Here is a 25,304-nt window from a genome sequence, read left to right on the forward strand (position 1 = left end):
CCCCCAATCTACGCTTTCCCCTTTCCTGGTTGGAATTCCACCTTTCGCTAAGACATCTCCTGTCTCTTGTGTATTTTCCTGGAGCTATCAAGAATTTTACCTTCTCTGAAGAATCAGCTGCAAATACTCTGCAGCTGGATGCATTGCAGTCCTACAGGGAAGCCCCGGGAGCTTGCTGCATCCCTCAGCTGGAGGCCCTGCTCCTTGCAGTTTGGCAGCTCTGTTGCATGATGGTTTTCTGCATTCCCAGTCTGCTTTCAAGTATCCACAGTACCAGCAGCTGCCAGTATCTTTGTGAATAAAACACAATTAAACCCTCTCTGTTTCTGAGAACTGCTACATAGGTTACTCTGTCCTAAATTTTCGTGGGTGTACTTGGGAGCAATTTCATTGTGTTTTCCCTACAGTCCATTTTGTGGGGTAGGAAGGGTTCTCCAGTGCCCTTACTACATTTTCTAAGCACTCATTGATACATACCTGCAATCAGCTACCTAATAGCTCTTTGCTTCTGTTACAGTTTTAAACACTGGATTTTGCTAGTATTTGCCAGGAAAAAATCACCTGCATGATTCAAATTTGTGTCCATAATGTGGGCATCATTCCCAGTGCATCCTCCTCAATATTTCATCCTGAGCCACTGAACTGAACTGCTTAAAGCCAAAGCCAGAAGCAAACCAGTTGTCACTCTTGGGATGCTGGTATCTGTTCCCCTCTCCTGCCAGGGTAAACTCCAGTGTGGCAGCTGCTCTGAGGCACAGGTATTGCCAGCTTGGAGTAAAGCGTGAGCAGATGCCAGAGGCATAACCAGCAGCCTCTGCTGCCTTCCTGACTCCAAACCATTCTGTGGTGCCTCTTTGTACTGCCTTCTGCTTTGTTGCCCTTAGAAAAATCAGTAGGAAAGCTCATTTCCAGGAGGATGCCCCAATCATTTAATGAAGAGAGTTTTTTTGCAGGCTATAAAACACATGCGCACTCCTTAGTTAAAGACCTTCTAGAGCTTCTATGGTTTAGAGTGAAGACTTTTAGACATGCTGTATTTTATTCTCATCAGTCTTTCTGCAGTCAGCCCATCCCTATGTGGAAGGTTATTAGTAATTTTTCATGAAAAATCAATGTAAAATTAATATATTTGATATTCAGAGATTGTACAAAATCCATTAACAGATGCATTACAATATTTTCTTTTTTAAATTTGGCTTCCAGCTTAGGACACAGTCTCCAAACTATTCCATTAGTACTGCTGATTTCCCCTTATATTAAACTAAAAGCTGAGATAACGTGTGCTCATAGCAAATGAATGATGCAAGATGATCAGTATGCCAATACAGCTGTGCAGGAGATATGCAGTTGGATTTAAACCACTGGTAAATTTAGGCAAGCTTTCCAGAGAATGAACTAGCTGGCTTCGAGACAGAGCATTACTACCCTCCTCCCCTTGTTAAGGTTGTCATTAGATCTGGAAAGAACGGGAGCACCACAGAGTTATTTATACAGGAAGCATTGTTTGTTATAAGGCATGATCTCTGCTGTGAAAAAAAGTCTCATATATTCTAAAACCTTATTAATAACTAAAATAAACAAATACATAAGGTTTTGTAAGCCAAACAAAGAAGTACTGGACTCAGAAGGGTTTTTACAAAGTCATTTGTTGAGACAACTCAATGATGATATGAAAAGAGGAATCTTTTTTGTAAATATTTTGCTGCCCTCCACTGGACCAGCAAGAGAGCATCCCCTGCTAGCATGGGTGCCACTGAGACCCTTTTACTTGCAACGTAACTGAGGCACTGTGTTCTACCTGAAGTGAAAGTTAGATCGTTTTGATTTTAAACTGAAAATGTTAAAGCTTTGCCAGGTAGACCAGTGATCCATGTGCTACCTGGGAAGGTGCAGACCTGGAGTTGTTACATGTTCAGGTTATAGAGGGATTTACTCTTTTTACCACAAAGAGAAGAGTAATACAGAAGTGGGATTTAATAAATAGATACCTGGAAATAGGAAAGATTTTCTCCTTGCTCTGCTCTTGTAACACTTTTATCTATGAATATGAGGAATCTGCAATAATCTGTGCTTGTGGGTGGATCTTTTGCTTAGTTACTGTATATAACTTCTGCGGTTTTATACCAATGATGACATGTTGACCTTGCCATTTACTCATTAGCAACTTTGTACCAGTTGTAGTTCTTGGTAGAGAACTAATATCAGTATTTTACACAGAAACGTTTACTATTAAAATATTTTCTAGTCTGAATAATGTTTGAGATGATAGCCTTGGAGAACTGATTTATCAAAACAGGAGACTGAAGCAGTCACTGGGGCTAAAGGGGAAAAAAAGGACAGCTGTCGAAGGGATGGGTATTTGCACAGGAATGAAAGAAGCAGCACACTAGCAGGGACGCTGGGATCAGAATTTGTGAGGGTTGCTAAGGTGGCTGGAAGAGATATTCACTGTGTGCCTATGGCTGGGAATTTTCCTGTGTAAGGGAGACTTTTGATGACCATAGGGTTGATTCATGATGGTGCAGAGGGCTTCCTTTGGAGCTCATCAGTTTTCTGTCCTTAAATGCACAGCTTAGATACAGCTGAGCCACTGCTGCAAGGGACAGTTGTTGGGTTTGGCTGTGGATGTTTTCACCACCGATTTTGTTGTGATATTTCAGTATGAAACAGAGGAAGTGGAAGCAAGAATGAGAAACATTAACCTGTTTTCAGTCCAAGAGACTAGGCATGATTCTTATCAGACAATAAATACAAACTAGATGATAATCAAAGCCTGAGGAGCCCAAAACTTGGTGGTAGCTGTTTGTGTGTGGATGGCCCACGTTTTTTTCAAATGTTTATGTGATTTGCAGTTGCTGTCTGAGTATTATAGCTGGAAGGATTACTACAGTACAGGTTTCAGCTGAAGTCTTAGACTGAAGGCTACTTAATGGCTACCATGATGGATTTATTTTATCCCAGTTGATAGGCATGCCGCTACTCTCCTGATTCAAGTTTTACTTCACTACTTCCCCAAATGCTATCTTTTGTTATTGGTAATTTTTTGCAAGTTCTCCCTCAGATACCAAGAAATCTATTGAAAACACGCTGCAATAAAGGTTTCATGAAATCTAAAGCAAGCTTAGACATGCAGACTGAAGCTGAACTCTTTTCTGATAATTTTAAGAGGAATAGAAGAGATCTCTATTTTGCCACTAAAGAGTGACAGAAGTTGAAATAACAGTCCTCAAGCCTATGGATGAATACACTACCATGAAAATAATACTGTTGTTGTAGTGTTTTAAGTAAAAAAAATTAATGAGTGTCATTGCAGTTGCACAAGTGCCAAGGGTATGATACGCAGGCAAGTGTTCCATTCAGGTTTGTAAATCAGGAGTCTCAGTGTGACATTAATGTTTTGAAACCTCATAATTTTCTGTTTCCTCTCACAATTTTATGTTTTGATGTAGTTGGTATAGCATAGAAGTTCATTAACACTATACTTGCTTAGGGTAGGAGGGAAATTTCTGCTCTGGATGAGAGTGGGGAGCTCCTTATGAATTATATGGTCAAATGCTTTTGCTTCATATGGAAGGAGTGTGCAGCTGTTCCAGAAAGCACAGGCTTGGTCCTCACATGCTTGGTCATCACATGCTGAAGTATCTGGCCTATCAGGAAGGCAAGGTATGAATTAAAAGGAATTTTTCAGCATTTTAAGTCTTGATGGAAGAGGACAATAACTGCTATCACATGTATTCCCTGGGACTTGCAGTTCTGAGTACGGAGATACATGTAGGTACCAGCAAGAGTACCTCCTGGTTGCCTGGTGCTGCTTCTTGTTACACAGCCAGACACAATATAACCCAGGGAATGCTCAAAACTCATGTTTTGGATTGCTGGCAGCTCTTTTGTTTTCATATATTTTTCCAAGGATAATTTGGTGGGGTGGCTGGGACATCACAAAAGGACACAAATGACTTATCTTGGGTTCACTCCAAGAGAAGCAAAGGCCTAGGAATCCCATGCTACTACAAGGAGGTAGATTTTATGGGTGCAGCAATGGGAAGCAAGAAGTTGCCCAAAGGTAATGGGGGTCTGAAAAATGCATTTGGTGGGAGCATCCTTGTGGGTCTGTTTTCATCTGTAGCTTTTATGTATTTCCTTCTGCTTGCCTTTGTGTGCCATGTGTGCTCATAGACTTTTTTTTAAATTCCCACAGCAGCTTTGCTTCTTGCCTGTCAAAGATCTGCTTTTTCTTGCTTGAATTTGTAATGTTTCTTTCTTATATTGCAAGTTTTACCCATCATAGGGTATCCAACCCAGACGGCTGTTCTTCCTGGCTGCCACGAAAATGCACCATATTGTTAACTTTGTTAGAGGAGTATTTTTCACATTTGATTTATCTCCCTTTTCTTTATAACAATGTGTGATTTTATTCAGAATAATTGGAATACGAGAAAGATCAACTGGTTAAACTGCAGTTCATGCAAGAATTTTTTTAATGTTATATTATAGGAATGTTAAAAGCATTTTTTCCCCCAAGGTATCAAGTATGAAATGTGCAGGCTGTCTTTTAAGGTAAACATACACATACTTCAGCAAAGATGGCTTTTTAATAGCTAGGAAGTGATATAATAAACATTTCCCTATATTAAATATACAGAGATATAAAAGTAACTGGGTATACTAATAGAACATTTTAAGCAAAGTTTTGAAAGATGGCATTTGAGAATTCCTTTGATCTTTATTTTAGGAAGTGATTTCTATGTGTTATGTGTTTGAATACCAGCATATTGTTATTGCTGCTGCAACATTCTAATAGCATATTGATGCTGTTATCCTTGTTTTGATAAGCATCTGCGTATGACAATACATGCATATCTCTTTATTCCTCTGCCTTTTTTCTCTTTATGGCCAGAGAGAGGCTGATGGGAAAAAAGATAATCCAGGTCAGCTGCTGTAAACCCCAGCAACTGCAGGCTTGATGCTGAGCAGGGTACAGCAAATGCAGAGCTTGAGTTACCCAGCTGGAAGCATTCCCAAATGCCTCAGTATCAGGAGGAAGTTCTGTCTCTGTGTTGTCTCCAGGGAGGCTTTGAAGGGTGTTCCTAGATCTCATTGATCAGTCATTCTTTTTCTGTCCAAGACATATACAAACAAACATTACGTACATGTGTGTATATATACACACTCCTCTATGGTGAGGATCTCACCACTGCAAACACAAGACAGTGAGTCTGTTGATGGTTAGCTGCAGATGATCATTAATGGTGATCAGAACCAGAAGGAATAAGAATAGTTTCATCACTGGGAAACTCACTGACATTTACATGTTCTCACCAGGGGTCTGCTCCCTACCTCCCCGAAGTCCTAAAGGAAGCAGAAGTTTGCTTTGCGGGCAGTAATTGAGCAAATTGAGATTTGTTTTGCCATAAGTAATTTTGAACCTTATCTTTAAAATGAAGTTAAGAGCAAAACTCCTCCTGGCATCAGTAGCTTTAGGGCTGGATGTTACGGTGAGAACGATAAGAAGTAAACCTGTTTAATAGCATACCTTTCCATGTAGAAAACATGATCCAACCTGGCTAATTAAATTCAGGGAACAGGAAAGAAAATCCATCAAAACCATCTGAAAAAAAAAAAAAAAAGATACATTAATCATCTAGTAAGAGTCTGTAGAAAAGCAGAAAGCTGAATTCTTAGAGCAGACTTTCATGGTAAACTCCAAAAGTCACAGATTCAATATTTCACTTCTGGGTAAAAGAAGGTTCAGTTGTACTACTTCTGGGTACTACACCTAGAATGTCATTAATACACGTTAGCTGATATTCCATTAGTTTTCCAGCAAATGTGAGGAGTTGTTATATTAATAAAGTAGCTATGGAAGATGCTACTTGCTGCTTTCTTATTGTGGATGATTCTTCAATCTAATTTTCAGAAGAATTTCAGTGTGTATTTCTGGGCCATGAATTTATATAGTGAAGGGATATTTACCTCCCTAGCACTTACACAATTTTTGTTCAGGGTAGAGGTAGAACCTCTTTAGAGAGAGTTTCAGAGCACATTTAATAAGAACACCTATAAGGTATCAAATATTTTTTTTAAGTTCGTAGATGTATTTTTTGTATAAAAGCACTGCAAACCTAATGCTTAAGAGATTGTTGGTAGTAGACTATAATTACTAGTGATCAGAATTGACTAGTAAATTTTTCATTCACTGATACATATATAATATAACATGCAATGCATACAATGCAATTTCAGGTTGTTTCAGTTCTGGGGATACTCTTCAGTACTTCATTATGCCTGTATTTAATCAAAGCTACAAGTATGCAAATAAAAGTCCTCTCTCTTATCCTCTTCTCCTCATAGCTGATAAATTCTAATTTGGAGCTGCTTGAAAATACTGCTCTTTGTTACACAAACATGCTATGATGAAGAAAAAAAAAAGAAGTAACCATGCTTTTCCTTCATAATTTATCCATGATGTTTTAAAAGGGGAAATAGTCCAACAAATTCTATTAATATTATTAAAGGACAAGACATTTTTTGGGTAGGTTTTTTGTTTGTTTTTTGAAATAAATGACCTTACAGCTCATGGAATAATTACCTCTTCTGTTAGAATATGTCCCCCCTCCCCCTTTATTTCTTTTAAGATGCATACATACTTATGTGTATTAATTTCATTTGCGTATACACAGAATTAGAAGACCACCTGAACTGCACCTTCATTTAGGATGCAATTTAACTTTTTAGCTTTAAAATGGTTTTCTGTCTTGTGAAAATGAACAGATGAAAAGTGTTCTCCATCCAAAGATTATTCTATTTTATAAAGTAACCCACCAAATTTGTTTCTACATCTATGAGTGGGTCTTTCAATGTATTCTGAAATTGTAAATAGTTGGTATAACATGTTGGGTATCGGTATGGAAACACTCACACTGAGTTTCTGTGCTTGGCTTCAAGATTCCTACAGCTGATCTAGTGCTGTCACAGTCTGGAGTCTTGCAAGCTACCAGCAGTGAGGCACTGCAGCTAAGCTTACAAAACTGAAGCCTACACATAAATCAAGCAAGTGGATGCAATTGTGTTTCATGTAGCTGGATAAGAAACACATTTCCTGACAAAACACTCCCTTTGCATTTCTAATTACCTTTGAAATACACAATTGTGAAGAGCAGGTTTTTTTTTTCCCAGGGCAAGAAGTCATTGTTAGAACTGGGGAAGGAAATGTCTCATACCTTCCAACCAGCTTGTTGGTTTGAAAGTGCTTTCACTGTAGAATGCACCAGATAGCAAACCCAAAGAAATTGATAAAAATCACATTGAGCTTTCTTAAAGGAGAAATCAAATGATCGATTTAGGTGCAGATTCAGAAGTTGTGGGGAGTTGGGATTGTGTGTTCTCCAGCGCAAACCATCACAAACTTCCCGTTTTAGTAGGCAATGAGGAAGCAGGTCCTCATTTTTGTCTTTGACTTCCTCCAGGGCAGCCAAAAAAGCCTCTGGGAATTGCTAGCACCAGGGCTGTGCATGCACTTGGCATACAGATCTTCTCTGAAACAAGGGCAGTATCTTCACTCCTTTGAGTTGCCAAACCCGACAATTTTAAAATATAGGCCGGGAAATAACCACAAGAATTACATTTTCTATGGCAGCATTCATAAGGCTAGTGTTTCTAGATGAGCAACTACCTCTAAAGAGCAACTCCGCCACTGAAGTCAAACAGACGGGCAGAAATTTCTACCAAGTGCTAATTTATGTGGATCCCTGGTCCAAAAAATGGAGGTAATAAGAATATTTCCAAATTGCAGTGTTTGAGCTTCTTCAGGGATTCAGATTGTCTGAAGCAAGTAAGATAAGCATAGCCGAAGAATCCAGCTCATGGGAACTGTAGCCCACCACAGAAGTCCTACCACACAGCGCAGGAAAATCTCTACGTAACCTATAAATTAAGCTCTCTGTGTTTGTGTTTTTTTTTTTTTAGGAAACGGGGCATTACTAAACAAACAAATCATTGTGCTAATGGCAATCAATAGACACAAAAGCACCTTGAGATCACTCACTCTGGGTGTGCTGGAAGGCAACCCACCCCAAAGGACCAGGTAAAGGGACAACCTGCTCTCGGTAGTCTCAGCCTCTGTTGCACAGCCAGCGGAGCAGTGCTGGATGCTGCACAGACCCACAGGAAAAGTGGCCCTGGTGCCCTCAGCAGAAGTTTACCCGAGATAAAAATTCAACTAGCGACCTTTTCTTCTTTGAAGTCCCCAAACGCATGGTTAATTAGTATCAGGAAGCCTCATGCAGCCAAATCCTTTAAATACTGATCTTAAAATAATCAACATCTCTTCATGTGGGTATCTCTGCTGCATTACAGGGCCATTAAAATAGCCATGTGAGAACCGTTAGAAATGTGATTTACTGAATGGATCTTTTCAGTATTTGTCAGCAGGCAGACTGCAACAGGCCTTACATGTGTTTTTTCTTGCAGTGTGGCTTACCCAAATGGCTTCACTGCAGCCTTCGAGGTTGTAAAAGGCACTCCACAGCTTAGGTGGGATTTATGGCAAGTCAGCAATTCTGACAGCGAAGACCATGTTGGCATTCATGTGCTGGCAGACAGGCAATCTCTGGGTCTCTTCTATACCGTGCCAGATTACGTGCTCATGCTCAGGACTTGACTGTCCTTGAATGCAAGGAAAGCTTTTGATGGTTCTTGGCACAAGATAGTGCTGAGCAAGAAAGGAAATTAATGCAAAATTATTCCTTGGTTGACAGAAGGTCAGTTCTATGCCAATAAATGAGGAGAGTGACGCTTGCAGAAATGAATGTATTTTACAACTGAAACCATCAGCTGATGAGTCTTCTGGTTTGGCGAGTGGCTCAGCCAGGTGGGACACTCTTTGCTTCCTCCTGATACCCAATGGGACCCGGTGCTGACTGGCCTGACCAGTGAGCCTTACTGGTGGGAATCACTAGTGGGTTATTTTACTGAGAGTTCATCCACGTTTTTTACTAAATAAGCTTTTTACAAGTGTACACTTTTCTGTCATCCCTGATGTGAACTGCTCCTGGTGTAATCTCTTAAGGCATGCCTTTTTTTCATTACAATCAGTATCCTTTTTTTGTTTTGGTTTGTTTTTTTGTTTGTTTTGAAGTCTGCCAAAAGCAGACTTTGCATTTACACTTTTCTCTTTTATTGATAATTCTTAACACTCTTCAGGCATATTCTTTTTTCTCCCCCTTATTTATTGATCTTACATAAATAAGTAGACACCCCACCACCCCACCCCCAATTTTTAGAGGCAGAAGAATTGGGCTCGTAATTGTGGCAAACTCGTTTTTCTTCTTTCTTATTATGTAGTTATCTCTCTTAAGAGCTGTTTACAACTTGTCAGTGTTTTTCTTGCAAATGGAATTAAACATTATTATATATCCAACACCTCCCTCCAGTGGTGACCATAGGGCTCAAAAATGAGGGAAGCTTTCATGCTCCTGCGCTTGACACTGACAAGCCACAAAATTCTGTGTAGTAACGGCATCTTTTCTGCATGTAAATGCAGCGTTGTGATTATTAACCAAGCCTAGCATTTGTGAAAGAGTTTACTGTATTAATTTTAATATTTTTTTGTAGATCCTAAATGGAAGAAATTAAAAGGGGGAAGAACCAGTTAGATGAAAAGCAGGTGGTATGCTTTTAATACAGTGTTACTCCTGATAAAGCTGCAGGTAGTATTTGACCTAAAAATTTCAATTGGAAAATAAAATTAATTTTTTGGTGAAGAAAAAATGAAATCAGCAGAGATGCAATTGCTTCCTAGTTAGTATTTGATTAGAAGACTCTGCAGCTTCTCCATAGGACCTGAAATCTTGTGTGTGTGTGTCCGTGTGTGTGTAGCTACTAGATAAAATGGAGGGATGAGGGAAACCATCAGAGCAGTGTCTGAGACTGTGTGGAAACAGAGGCTTTACTGGGCTGATGGATGTGGCGGCTGCCATACACCATGCCCGGGAGCAGAACAGAGTTAGGGGTTTGGCTGTTTTTTTGTCAGGTTTGCTTGACTGGTGTATATGTTTACTAATTAGTGTCATTATGTGCATAATTAAAAGCAATTCTTTTATATGTCTCTCATGTAGTCTTAAAGCAACTTGAAATACAATGTAATGCAGATAAAGCCTGCTTGGAAGAATGTCGGGAGCTCCCTGATACAGCCAGGCTGTGCTCTCTTCCCAGCACTGAGTGCTTCTTCTCATGATTGCTTGTGCTGATGGTTACTTAATATTAGCTCTCCAGTTCCCCCTAATTCGCTGTGTTTCCTGAGAACACACAGCTTCTTTATCAGCTGCACAGATGAAATGAAATTATAGGCAGAAGGAGAAAGGTTTAGGTTCCACTCACTCGGCACATGAAGTGAGAGCATTTGGTTTTTGTCAGACGAAGAGGCTGATGGTCATAACGTGTGCTGCCTGTGGCGGGGGTTCAGAAGGGGATCATCAGCTGGGGATGGACCGAAGCTGCTGCACCTGCGAGCCAGCCTGGTGCTGTGTAGGTGACCTCCGGAGGGGTGTGCGGGGTGCCCAGCCAGTGGTAACCGTGGAGGTGCCACTTGATGTGGAAACTACAGGAGCCCCATAACATTTATGCGATTGCAGCTCACAGCATCTGCCAACAGGCAGCCCTGCCATAGGACTTTACAGCTTTATTAATGCACTTTGAGGAGCAGCAGCTTTGCAGTTCCTCACACAGAGAAATGAAAACCAAAGCCAGGACTGAGTCCCATTCCATAGAGCTGCTTGTTGAAATTCCAGCTGGCTGCCTGCACTTGGCACAGCCGGGGGCTGCTTTTCTCTTCCCTCCCTCTGCCTCCTGCCTGTCTGCCCAGGCTTCGTCCTGGAAATCTTCTTCCCAGATGCAGGGGAAGAAAAGCCCTGCCAGGTCTCCACTGCTTATCCCTCCTCTGCCTGTAGAGCCACTGAAACTCTTTTGCCAGCAAATTTGCCTTTGGGTGGAAATCAGGACTCAGAAAATAAATAATGCGCCTTTCTTGCCAGCACAGAGGGAGTGCTGACCTCGGTGTCACTGGGCACTTGCCATGCCAGCGTGCCAGCAGCAGTCTGCAAGGATGTGGAGCACCAGGCCACCAGGTAACCTTTAAACACAACTTGCTGTCCATGAGGAGATTTTCATGTCCACATTGGAAGTGCTGCTGATTCCCCTCCATACCCTGTGTTTCTCTTAATACAGCTACCAAGGGCAAAAAGGACAGTCTGAGAGTTACAAAAATAGTAGCCATACACTTCAGTTTTGATATTAAAACAAGGTGTCATCCTTCTGTTACCAAGCCAGTTTAGAGATGAGTAGGGTAGGAAGCAGAGCAGCAATGCTGGGGTGCAGGTGTTTTCCTCCATCTGTTGCTGGGCTCCGGTACCAGTGTGGCTTTGCTGCACCCTTTAGGAGTGAAAATCTGGCGGTCAGCCCAGTTCTTGGATTGCCTGCACACTGTGGTCCCACAATAAACAGCTTCCCACACCTCTCCGCCTGTTGAAAAGCACCTGGGCTCTAGACACTTGGCCTTGTGTAGGACTTGTTTGGCTCCCCTCAGCAGGGAGGAAGCAATGGCCATGGCCTGTTGAGGACTTGCTGCTGTCCTCACTCAGCTGCTGGGATTTCAGATTTTAACCATTTGTTAAGACATCAACATACACTCTTGGGGAGGCGGGGGGATGGAATTCCCAGGCTGAGGCTTTCTGATGTCACTCTGAGTGAGCTGTCATCCTAGCAGCCAAACCTAAAAGTGCATGGAGGAAGCTGAGGGGTTTTCATCATCGCTGTCATGGTAGGCTCTGCCCCAAGAGGTGACCTGATTTGCGCTGTGCTGTCACATTTTGTACATGCGTGATGTGAAGATTTCTCATGCTGGGCTGGCACGTTTGTCAGAGAGATGCTGTAGCCTTTGCTAGAAATGCTGGTTTCTCACCCCTGAGCATTGGATATAGGCTCTGGTGGGAACCAGTACTGAGGTTAGTAATTGCAGCATCTTCTCCTCCTTGTGCGTATATCCATGTCCTCCAGGACCGCACTGAGCAACAGGGTAAAACTGCAGAACCTTCTGCTTCAGAGTGTGAGTGGAAGGTGAATGGCAAGTGCTGCATTTCAGAGCAGTCATTTAGAAATAGTCAACAATAATAAATTCACTTGGCATGAAACAACACACTTATTTCTTGTCAGCAGGTTTCTAGCTAAACCAGGAGAATATGGAATTGTCACACTTCAGGCACAATTATACAATTTTAGTAGATTTTTATTTTCATAGGTTTCCAATTATTTTTTCTTTTGATTTCCTTAATAAAGACAATTTTTTCTTCAGGCAGTAGTGGTGGTTTAAGGTGAGAAAGGTCTGAGAAGATTACACACTGGGTGGAATAATTTTCATTTCTGTTCTGTATGCTTTTAATAGTCTGACAAACGGGAAATCCAAGCAAGCTAAATGTTCTTACCGTGACAAGGAGCTATATCACTTTTTCATCAAAATCTTTATCTGGATAATTTATGCATAAATGGTAAATATAAAAGCATGAGGGAGGATAATTAACTTTTACCAATAATATAAAGCTACATCCTTAAATGCTTCCTTTGCATAACTCCTTTAAAATCCAGAGAACTGTACAATACACCTTAGGCTAAGAAAGTCAGTCTGTATGATTTCCTTATGGCTTGAAGTTAGTAATGCTTGGTAAATTAGATTAAATCAGTAAAATAAAAAACACTAATTTGGTTGACAGGCTGATTAATGCTGCAGTATTTATACTGTGTTATGAATGAGTTGCTGTTTTAAAGGGGGGACAGGTCTTTGACTGTTGTAAATTCTCCCAGCAACACCTTTGTGTGTCTCCTGTAGTTTAAGTGTATTATTAGTGTCTAGAGTTGAAATACATATAACATAATGTCTTCATCTTCAGTTACAACGCAGCCATAAAATCGTTATCACTGAAAGCAGCTGTTAGTACGAATTACTTTTTCCTCTTTAGGGAGTATCTGGAAGACTTGGAAACCGAGGACAACCCAGAGCAAAAGGAGAGAATGTTGATTTTATGATGTGTCTCCTACATGAAGCTTTTGCATCACTCCTACTGTCATAAGCCATGTCCCATTGGCTAATTCCAACAAAATGTGACTCATCTTAGAGTAAACAAGGTCTCACGAGTGTCCTGGTTTCAGCTGGGATAGAAGTAGGTTTCTTCTTAGTAGCTGGTGCAGTGCTGTGTTTTGGATTTGGTGTGAGAACAACGTTGATAACACACGGATGGTTTTGGTTCTTGCTGGGTGATGGTTATACGAAGTCAAGAGCTTTTTGGTTTCTTGGGCCCTGCCAGCCAGAGGTCTGGAGGGGCACGGGAAATGGGGAGGGGACACAGCCAGGACAGCTGACCTGAATGAGCCAAAATGATATTCCATATCATGTGACGTCATGCTGAGGACATAAACTAGGGGAAGAAGAAGGAAGGGGTGAACATTCAGAGTAATGTCATTTGTCTTCCCAAGTCACCGTTACGTGTGCTGGAGCCCTGTTTTCCTGGGGCTGGCTGAAAGCCTGCCTGCCCATGGAGCGTGCTGAATGAATTCCTTGTTTTGCTTTGCTTGCGTGTGTGGCTTTTGCTTTACCTTTTAAATTGTTCTTATCTCAGCCCCCGAGTTTTACATTCCTTTCCAATTCTCCTCCCCATCCCTCTGGGTGAGGGGACAGTGAGCGTGGGATGACTAAATACTGAGAGGGGCTGGGGTTCGCACCCCCTGTTTTGGGCAAGACAAACAATTCATCCTCTCTTCTTCCTGGCAGTGGCAGGCTGGTCGGGCAGCAAATGCCCACTAGACCCCATCAGAGGTCTGGACCAGCTGCAGCTCGTGCTGCTTTTCCCAATACACTGACCTATGTGAATGTTGGTAGAGATATGGAAGGAAAGTAAGGGCTGCATAGTTTATTATGGTGAGGATATGTAAGGATCAGAGGTCGCAAAACATAACACAACACCCTTCACTTGTTTTGCATCAAGCCTCCCTGCCACTGCAGGGTTCACTAATTATGGTTTCAAAACTGAGAAACAAATTTGAAAGTACTAGTCCTATGGTGAGAAAAACCTTGGTATGCAAGTGGTGCTATCAATGGCTCAGAAGACAGCTCTCTTCTTGCTGAGTTAGTACTGAATCGCTGGTGGTGCAGGATTTTATAGAATGACAACTTTCTGGTGATGCCCTTTTCCTGATGACTTTCATGAAACTTGTTTGTGGTTACTCATGGGTTTTGAATTATCTTCTGCTTTTCTGTCCCAGAAAAAGAGAGACTAAAATTTTCTCTGTCTTTAAATACAGAAGCATTTTTAATTCTTTCCCAAAAACTGTTGTAGTGTATTGCTGGTTTAATCCAGCCATGGCTGCATTTTGTGTGTGTGTGTGTGAATCTGAAAACTCCAGAGAAGTTTACATAAAGTGTGATAGGAAGATAAAGACACATAAATTGCATTGAAGCCTTTACAACTGTGTGCTACATTGCTGGTGTAGATTCCTGGGAAAAGGTAACACATCTGTGTCTAATATCGATAGCTGTTATTCAATCTGTTAGGGAGATCAAGGAGGAATTGAGTTTATGGGAGTTTGGGGATTCCAAGCTATAAAGTCCAAAAGTTTATAGCAAAATGTATAAAGTTCACTACAAAGCAATAATGTATACTAAAATTTGATGACATCCTTCCGGTGATACTCTAAGTGTTTTAACATGTAACGTAGGTATCGTTAAATCCGTACACAAAGAATAACTCCTAATTAGAGCAAATAATACCCAAGTTCATCCAGCCATATCCTCCTTTTCCAATGCTACATTTAATGTAGTCAGAATTAAAAGACTTTTAAAAAACATTTTTCTGGGACTTCTTGACATCTGCAACCCAGTCAAGACTCCTGCAGAGTCTTGTATCTTGTATCTCTGCTGGTGTGAGCTCAGGTCACTTTGCATTGTGCATATGTTGGATGAGAAAAGCATCTGACTTGGACTTCAGGAATAGATTATGCACTTATCAGAGTCTCTCTGCACCAGCAGGTTTGTGCTGCCCAGAAGTGCTGGGTTTACCCATACATGCATGTGTATCTCATACATATATATTTGTATGTGCATAAATATATGCACACATACAGATGTATACATATATACACATGCATGTGTGTTTCTGTCAGGAAAATCCTAGCTAGAAATAGGGCAGCTCAAAATCCGGTGTGCTATCAACCAACCTAATTCTAGCTGACTACATAAGCCAACTGTTTTTAACAGTAGAAGCAAAATGTCAGAGTTACAGCACTGAGGAAGCGCAGAATGTGGGTACAGCTACAGAGCAGAACAGAGATACCTGAAGTTCCTTCAAGTTAATTCTGAAATCAGGAGTGACAGGTGAGTTGGCTGTATGCAAGCTGGTTGGTTTTGTGGGGAAAAGCATGTTAGCTCGGAGGCAGCACTGTATGACTCCAGTTGCCTGCTGTGGACCTGCAGTGTTAAATCTGTACAGCGCAACACTGTGCCAAGTGGATTTACCAGCTTGCACCTATGCTTGTTCAAGAGTGTCTTCCCCAAAACTGTGTGGTTCTCCATTGCAATGGGCTATGATGCTCTTGGTGGGGTGGGGAGTTAAAGGCCAGGGCCCGAGTGCTTCTCTTCTCTGAGACATTGCTCCTAGCAGTGTCCATATGCAGTACATGTGAAATGCTGATGACCGTTTTCTACTTCTGTTATAGCCTCATGTGCTGAGTATCCAATTAAAATTTAAATTACTGTATTTGATGAGTGTGTGATGTCTAATGAAGGTTTAAATGGGGCTTGTTGTTTTACCATGCTAAGGAGTACTTACAGTAACGGTGATTAAAGCACAGAATAACACTACCTTCTTTGTTTTGTTTTTCCAATTATTAGTTATCTTTGCTGCTAAAGAAAAAGCTTCAGAAAGAATGCAGTAGTCCTTCCTTCACTTTTAAAAGTTTTTTAAATGACACGTTTTGTGTTTACCAAATCAGGTGGAATAAGTTGGTCAGGACTTGTTGCAGAAACTTGAGTGGTCAGTGGCAGCAGGTCCCAATGTATGATCACAAAGCTGCCTTTTGGTATTGCAGCATATTCCCCTCTCTTCTTTCCAAATATGTATGCATTTCACAGATTTTACAGAGTTAGGAAGTGCTCACTGTTTAAAACTTGGTGTTAGTAGATCCTAAAGTAAATAATGTAGCTGTTAAGATTAAGTAATGTATTGCGTGGTCAGTCACCTGTTTGCAACTTTGCTGAGTGCTCCCTTGAGGAAAATTTTTAGAATCAAAATCTGAATTCTTGATTTTGATTTAAATTTTTGTATTCTATCAAAATAGAATACAACACAGCCCCACCAAATTCTGTACACAGCTTAGCAACCAAAGCTGTCTTTGTTTACTCGCTAACTCTGTTTATATCTATAGAGCATCGACATTTTTAACACTTTATGCAAATATGACACAAAGCTGGCTTCTTCCAAAGGACAGCGGGACTGGGAAAGGCTGAGAGGAGAGCAGGGAAGGTAAGAATTTGAAAACAGGGATCTGACTGTCACAGTTGCAGAAGTTAAACCCTCCTATGGGTTCTGTGGCACTGCCATTTCATGTGGGCATCCAAAGCACAAAAATACTACAAGAGCTTTGCTGCTGTTTGTCTTTTCTGGAGGGCAACAGAACTGCACCATGTTCTATGGCTGAGGCTGGAACTGTGCTGGCGGGAAGAGGATTTCTTGCCTGTCATAAACAGAAAGACATAAAGAAGGAAGGCTTCACTGCCCTACTGACAGCATCTTCTCTATGGCTGAAAGTTACTTATAAAATAATGGGAATAAAAATTGGTATGCACCCACAGAGCTCTAGGTGACTAGGAAAGGATGTACATCCATGCTAAGGATGTGCAAACGCTAAAGAAGCCTGGAAAAATATTTTTTTCAGTGACTAAACCTAGCTTTGCACAGTCTTTGAGGCTTTTCTCTCAGAGCCAACTTTTTCTTATTTGATTATAGACAAAATAGTTCTCTTAAACAAAACTTATTTTGACAGTTTTGAAAGAGCAGGAAAAGGAGCCAAAGTGTTCTTTCTTGTTAATGTAAATTGGAAAGCGATCCAAAACATGTCTTCATTTTATCTTTGGGTCTACAAACTCAATGACAGAAGACCAACAACAGTTCTTCCCAGTGAAGCTCTGATTCATACTGATGGATAATCTAGGACTGACTGCATCTTTACTTCTACCCAGCTTTTCAAGATCATAAACAGGATCATAGACAAGCTATGCATCCTTCTTATTATCAAGTAAGTTCTGGTTACTTTTGCCCTAGTCTTTAAAAGCTGAAATTTGCCACTGTACATTACACTGAGGAGCCCTTTCTTGTTGCTAACGGCAGAGGGTTGCAGATCTGCAAATGTTCCAAATAGATTCTGCTCCTGTGGCATCTTGAGGAAGAACTAATTTTCACTTGTCACCTGTTTGTTGCTCATTTTTCTTGACCAGATGGTTTAGGGTTTTTAAACAAGACAAAGGTGACAGACATAACTTGGACACATTTTGTTCTGTGATATGTTTGGGATTTTGCCTTCTGAAAGTCTGGTTTATTTCACAGAAGGCATGCACTGCTGTATGATTTCTTTCTTTTTTTTTTTTTTTTTAATCTAGATTTGAGTTTTCAGTGGATCTTAGCATATGTGTATATGTGCTAACAGATAGAGAATAACTAGTTTTCTGGCTGGGATGTTTGTGGATCTGGCTAACAGCATACTCTAGGTGGGGAGGTGGCCACTGGCTTCTGAAAGAGCTCATGGGGACAGCTTTTCTTGGAGCTGAATGTGCTCTAGAAAAGATGAAGAGTTAAGTGAAGAAAATGCTAACTGTTCTTTGTGGGCTGGCACTGTGATATGGACCACCAAAGCCACTGAAACAAATACTCAACAAAAGATACTTCAGCGAAACTTTATTTCCTCCTTTGGTAGCCTTTGGTCACAGAAGTGACACAACCCCAAATATGAATCTGAACACACAGCAGCTGGTCCAAAAAGAATGGTAACAATTCCACAAGTCTCCTTTGAGCAGTTCTGAGTTTAAATTGCAACTAATTATGTGCAATCAAGTCAGTCAGTTTTGCAGTCAACATGCATGGATGTGTGACTTGGGATTTAGCTTAACATGGATAGCCATCAAACAGCTAAGAAATGTAACTAGCATAATTTTAATTTGCTGCTTTCTGCAGGGTTATGCAGGACTACCAGAACACCATGGACAGAAGGTACTGAGAGAGATAATTTCTCATGAGGCTTTCCTTTAATTAAGGATTAGACACTTTGATGTTTTTATTATTGTATAGCCAGCACAGGGCAATTAAGGTTAAAGTTAAGAGGAAATATATTTCAGAGAAAAATGGATATGGAAAACAAATTAGCAGGTAGTTGGAAACATGTCCAACTCCTAAGTGTAAATGTGTGTGGCTGTAGGAAAAAAAACACCCATAAAATACAGAAGACAAGACTGAAGATTTTTTTTCCCTTTAATTCTCCCTTAGGGAGAAATCCTTCAGTGCTGCTGTGATTACTTGGTACTGTTGATGAACAACCCATACCACAACACGTGTGCTGTGGCATATATTCTGCTGCCAAGCAGAGGGCTCCCTGAAGCATGGAAAAGCTGGATGCACTCACTGCCAGTCCTCTTAATGGTGTCAGGCAAACAGCAGGTCAGCACTGCTGGCTGGGTCTGAGGTCCCACAGAGCTCCTACACCCATAAGTGATTTCCACGTCTGTCAGGGTGTTAAATGCTTCTGTGGAGCAGAAATGGTACACATGCACCAGGGCTGTGATTTGTTCCTGGCTGTTTTTTCCTCCCCACAGTTGAGAGGAAACCTCACTCCTCTCACGGCTGGACAGATATATGTAGGAATCAAGCAGAACCTGGCTGTAAATCCCTGGGAAGCTCTTTTTATTATTTGCCTTACAATGATGAGAAGTGGACCGAGGTTCAGAGAGCTTCAGTTCTCTGTGCTTTGAAAATGTCTGGGTTGGTGTTTTTTTCTCCTATCTCCAGATAACCTGGTAATGGCACGAGTAACGTGGTGTTGGCACTGACGCCCTGTGCGATGCCGTCAGCGTGCGCACACGAGCAGGCAGCAGGCTCCTGGTGTTCGTGCCAGGGCACTAAGGCCAGGCTCAAAGTGCAACTTGAAAACTGGTGTCAAAAGAGTTGTGGAGAGGATTATTTTGCTTGAATTGGTGATGTAGACACAACTCTAACACCATCATTTAGGGTGTAAATCTTTTGTCTGAGGCCGAATGGTACCTCTTGGTTTTGAGTATCTAACAGTCTGTTTAGTTTGATTTGTAGTCCACCAATGCCCGTCCTCAGCATCTGTTCTTTGAAATGTCATAGCCTAACAACTAGGGACAAGAACTGAAGAATTCTTAGTCTCTGCCGCTCAACTATGAATTAAGAATAGATATGGGTAAGTCACAATACATTTTGTGATTTGGTTTTCCTGTATGTATAACAGGAATAGATGTATCAAATGTATGTGGATATATCAAGAAATAGGAATAAATATAGATAGTACATGTTAAAATGTTATGACATTTACAAATTAAACTTGCCAATTAAAAGCTAGATAGTTAGTTTATTAAGATGTTAAATAAAATTTATTGTTTTCAAAAATTTTAGTGAATAAAAGCCATTAGGATTGCTATTGGAATCAATATCAAAGAGAAAAAACATGCATTATTTGAATTTGAAACGACTACAATAATTAAGATTTCTAAAAAATTAAAAAGATGAGCAGTTATGGAGGCTTTGAAATGTTTCCTATGCAAGCTTCTAGCTGTTAGGACAATTTGGTTTTCCAGGTCTATATGTTAAGAGTTGAAAAGGTAGTTTGCTATACATGCTTGTAAAGAAATTAAACTCAAAATATTTTTAACTGTTTCATGCTTATAATTTTTACTAGCTTTTCAGACTTTCTGTTCTCCTGTGGTTTTTTTTGTCAACCACATGTATTTATTATATTTTTAATCTTGTACAGCCAAGAATTCTGAATAAAATATCAGTGATCTTCCACTACCTTCATCATCATGATGGGTAATGTATAGGTTGCTTGGATCTCAATGAAGATGCTAATAAACTGTAAAATACTAATTACATATACTAAAAGCTGGTATGTAAACCAGTGGGAAGTAATTGGGCTTTGAAATTAGATGCAATATCAACAGTTATGTTTTATTTTAAAGGGAGAGAATGGCATTGAAGGAACTGTAAGTAAATGGATTTGATCCATTTGTTCCTTTCTCCCCACTCCTGTTGCATTCATCTAACCCGAACTCCTTGCAAAAACAATTGAATAAAGCCAGGAAGAGCTAAATAACTGTTCCAATGGTGCTATGGCAAGCCATAATTTACAAAGTGCTACTAAAAGTGAGTTATTTGTTTAGGAAAGGAGACAAAGGACTGCACAAGCTTGAAGGTACTACGGATGAAGCAGAACAGGGAAGACTGGATGCCAAGGCCACCCCAGGGACAAAGGTGCTCCTGGAGCCAGCAGTCTGCCTGGCACCACTCCATCCATGGGACCACTCGTGGGACTTGCTGTTCTTTTTTGAGCTAAAATACATAAAAGGTACCAAACAGTTAGGGTGAGGAGAAGATATATGAAATTGAGCCGACACAGCAGGAAATCATTATAACAAACACGTCAGAAGAATCAGAATGGGAATAAAACTGGTGAAAAGTTATTCTTTCGGCCAGTGAAAATTCATTAGGGAAGATTTCTGGCTCACTGAATCTGAATTTAACTTTACAAGGATATTAATCCAAACCGATAAGATCACAGACATTTCCTTGTAAATTTTTTCCTTATTTTTATAAAAGTCATGTTTAAAAATAATCACACCTGAATATTTGGACTATAAACATCATTTCAGCCCTTGCTGGATACGAGAAGAGAGCAGTACAGCCAAATAATGTTAACCAGATAATTTCAGGAAATTTAGGAGCCATTTTGGTGGGTTTTTCTGATGGAACTGTTTCTACTTTATTTTCCTAATGTTTCTAAAGCTCTCTAACTACAAGGTCTGCCTTTTCCAGAAACTCATGTAATTAGAAGCGTGTGAAAATTAGAGCAAAATTCAACTTCTGCAGACAGCATGAGGAAGAAATGTGCCAGCAGCTGCTCCTTCTACAAAGACATGCCGATGGTTTCTCCATCCAATTAGGGATATTCCTGGATACCTGGGACAAGAGCTAAATGTAGTGGGAGAAAAAAAATAGGCCCATTTCACAATTGTAAATGTCTCTGAAGTGCTCAGTGACATGGAACATGAAGTATAAGGAACAGGAAAGACTTTCTTTGGTGTAATGTAATTGATTTTTTTCTCACTGAACTAAAGAAGTGACTTTTCCTTTTCCTTCAACAGGAACCAGGGGTATTTGTTTTCCTGCAGGGAAAACAAACACAGATGTATTGGGTTTGCATGGCCAGGTTTTGAGGCGGGGGCTATAGGGGTGGCCTCTGTGAGAAGCTGCCCTTATGTCCGACAGAGCCCGTGCCAGCCAGTTCCAAGACAGATCCACCGCTGGCCAAGGCCGAGCCCATCAGTGACAGTGGCAGCGCCTCTGGGGTAACATTTAAAAAAGGAGAAAAAGCTGGTGCACAACAGCATCTTTAGCCAGAGAGAGCAGTGAGACTATGTGAGAGGAGCAGCCCTGCAGCCCCCCAGGTCGGTGCAGGAGGAGGGGCAGGAGGGGCTGCAGGTGCCGGAGCAGAGATTCCCCTGCAGCCCGTGGTGAAGACCCCGGTGAGGCAGGCTGTGCCCTGCAGCCGTGGAGGTTAACGCTGGAGCAGATCTCCACCTGCAGCCATGGAGGACCCCACGCTGGAGCAGGTGGATGCCTGAAGGAGGCTGTGACCTGTGGGAAACCCGTGCTGGAGCGGGGTCCTGGTGGGACCTGTGACCCCATGGAGAGAGGAGCCCAGGCTGGAGCAGGTTTGCTGGCAGCACTTGTGACCCCGTGGGGGACCCACACTGGAGCAGCCTGTGCCTGAAGGGCTGCACCCTGTGGAAGGGACCCACGCTGGAGCAGCTCGTGAAGAACTGTAGTCTGTGGGAAGTGCTCACGTTGTAGAAGTTCATGGAGGACTGTCTGCTGTGGGAGGGACCCCTCGCTGGAGCAGGGGAGGAGTGTGAGAAGCTTCCCCTGATGAGGAGCAAGCGGCAGAGACAGTGCGTGGTGGACTGACAGCAGCCCCCATTGCCCATCCCCCTGTTGGCACTGGCAGGGAGGAGGGAGAGAAAATGGGGAATGGAGCTGAGCCCAGGAAGAAGGGAGGTGTGGGGGGGAAGTGCTTTTAAGATTTGTTTTATTTTCTCATTACTCTACTCTGATTTGATTAGTAACAAATTAAACTAATTTCCCCAAGTCAAGTCTGTTTTGCCCATTATGGTAACTGGGGAGTGATCTCTCCCTCTCCTTACCTTGACCCACCAGCCTTTCATTATATTTTTCTCACCCCTGCCCAGATGAGGAAGGGAGTAATAGAGCAACTTTGGTGGGCACCTGACATCCAGCCAGGGTCAGCCCACCGCAACAGAATAGCTATGGAATAAATTAGAAGTCTGCAGAACAAAATAAAATGCCCAAAGCAAGTACTTGAGAACATTGCTACATTAACTTTAGCCTAGAGAAACGTACAGTGAAGTTATGGTAAAAGATTAGGTAAATCCATCTTAATGCTATTACAAGCTAAGTAGTAATTTAATGAACTTCTTCTAAAAAACCTACTCTTGAATGATACGCAACAGTTTTAAAAGCTTATTTGTATCCCTATTTTCAACAACTCTGAAAGCAAACTGTGACTCATAGCCAGAGTATTCATCTCCCACTGATCTAAAAGGTCTTGAGGGACCATAATTTACCTTTCCGTTTCCTGAGGGATCTTTGCAGGATCGTAATTTCATTATATATTGTTGGTTAGTATTTTCTAGTACCTACAGCAAAGAATACCACAGAAGAGTAAATTCTAAAGCAAATCTTTTATGGGAGTTGTGTTCATTACTGTGCTGCAGCCAAAACCCTATGGTCTAAAAGAAGCAGGGAGGTTTAAAAAGTTATTAGCAAAAATATCTGGGCTATTTTCTTTTTGCCTTCATATATCTTCATACATGTTCTTCATATATCTTTGCTACTCTGTTGTTGACCATTTCCTACAGTGTCATGAACTGTAAACAGGTAAAATTTATTTTCTAAATCTAGAGTTAAATACCATGGTAATGAGGTATTTTTAGTGATGCTTTCCAAAGATAGACAAAATGCGCTTTTCAGAGTGGAATGAAATGGTAAGAGACTGTGTGCCGGGTTTGGAAAACAGGCAGAAATAACCTTGTTTCAATTTTTGAATTTGAGGTTAACACCTCATAGAGACATAACATATTGATAATCTAACTATATTACAAGTAACTTAACCAGACCAAAACTACCCATATGCCTTTAACTCTTCTTCTCCTCTCCTTGCTCTGACTCCCCCCAACGCACATATCAGCACATACAGACAACAGTGCCAAACTGAAAGTGCACAAGGTCATCTCAGTTTTCTTGCCATGTAGTTAAATGTCTGGGGTTTTGTTATTGTTTGTTGGATTTTATTGTTTTTGTCCTTTCAAACAAACTTTGAGTTACTTTATGTTATAATTTCTTTCCTCTAAACAGGTTTTGTGTACTTACTACCTTTTTTTTTTTTCCCCCCCTGAACTGGTTTTAGTGTTCCCTCTCCGCCTGCTGCTGTGGGCTCCCTGCTTTATTCCCCCAGAGGAAGATGCCTCTCCCTGTATCTCCACCCCTTCTGCATCTCACTTTTTAAATCTATGTGTAAGCAGAACAATCATTCCTCACTCAACCTCCCTAATGTCTTCACATTATCTTTGCCCAGATATGAAACAGTTAGCAATCATGCTGACACAGAATCATACTGGGAGGTGACAGCACTGCTGACTGTGGGACCTCTCCTTGTCCACAACAGAATAACCCATGATCAGGTCCATGCCACCAGATCTCAGCTGTCACAGTTTAAGCACTATTCCTAATAAAGCAAGCATCTGTAGATGCTTTGGCCTTTATTCTCACATGACTGCTCTCTAGAAGAAACATCCTTGGCTCTGTCTTCCTAATGATACTAGGAAGTTCACCTATAAAGTTCTACAGGTCTCTGTGGTTGTTCTTCAGGTGTTTTTTTCTGTGCCTTCTGTGTAAAGAAAAGAGCATTTTCAAAGAGTCTAATTCATTAAAAAAGACAAACTGTATCTCTAGTCATAATCAGATTGTTGGTTTGTTTTTTCTGCATAGAAAATTTTGACTCACTTTCACTATTGCTCATAATTATTTTCTTTGTGTTACAGATTGGAATTAAACCAGGAAGAATTAATATAAACTGAAACCATGGATTGGTAGCAACATTAAGTATTTTACAGGGCAAACCTGGGTTGAAAGGAATTAATAGGGAGTATGGGGAATAATGATTTTATGGTGAATTTGGTGATCTTGGATAACAGACTGAAATGGGGAATATATTGAAAGACATTTTTTTATATTGTCTTTTGTTGAGTGAATTTCAAGTTCAAAGTTTATGAAGGCAACCAAGGCCCAAGAGGTAAGATTTGTTCTTGAAATTTTAATGGTTGAGGAAACAAACAGTCTTCTATAATAAGAAATTCTGTCTGTTTTGCAAAACAGTGTCTAAGATGATAGATGTGAAAATAATATTAGAATACATACATACAGGTATTCTTAGTATACATACATGTACTAAGGAGAGCCTTGTATGATGGTCTGTGGTGTGGTTTAACCTCAGCTGGCGACTAAGCACCACACTGCTGCTTGCTCATTCTCCTCTTGGTGGGATGGGGGAGAGAATTGAAAGAGTGAAAGTGAGCAGACTGGTGGGTTAAGATAAAGACAGTTCAACAGGTAAAGCAAAACAAGGAATTTATTCACCACTTCCCAGGGGCAGGCAGGTGTTCAGCCATCCCCAGGAAAGCCGGGCTCTACATGCATAACGGTTACTCGGGAAGACAAACACCATAGCACCAAATGTTCAACCCTTCCTTCTTCTTCCACCAGCTTTATATGCTCAGCGTGACGTCATACGGTGTGGAATATCCCTTTGGCCGGCTGGGGTCAGCTGTCCCGGCTGTGTCCCCTCCCAACTCCTTGTGCACCCCCAGTCTCCTCGCTGCTGGGGTGCGGTGAGAAGCGTTAAAG

At 41.1% G+C, this 25,304-nt stretch overlaps 1 protein-coding gene across 5 annotated transcripts in view; it reads left to right on the forward strand.

Moving 5' to 3' along the window:
• The window catches only part of COL21A1 (collagen type XXI alpha 1 chain), a 190,004-nt gene continuing 164,700 nt past the window's right edge, over positions 1 to 25,304 (forward strand). For 4 of the 5 annotated variants that reach the window (XM_080389895.1, XM_080389898.1, XM_080389896.1 and 1 more), the window contains exon 1: positions 1 to 25,304. This exon is cut by the window's right edge and continues 18,717 nt beyond it. The gene's annotated coding sequence lies outside the window, so the exon portion shown is untranslated. The other variant, XM_080389897.1, reaches the window with a different exon arrangement.

This window comes from Falco punctatus (assembly GCF_963210335.1).
Source record: "Falco punctatus genome assembly, chromosome: 5".
In the NCBI taxonomy this organism is placed as follows: domain Eukaryota; kingdom Metazoa; phylum Chordata; class Aves; order Falconiformes; family Falconidae; genus Falco; species Falco punctatus.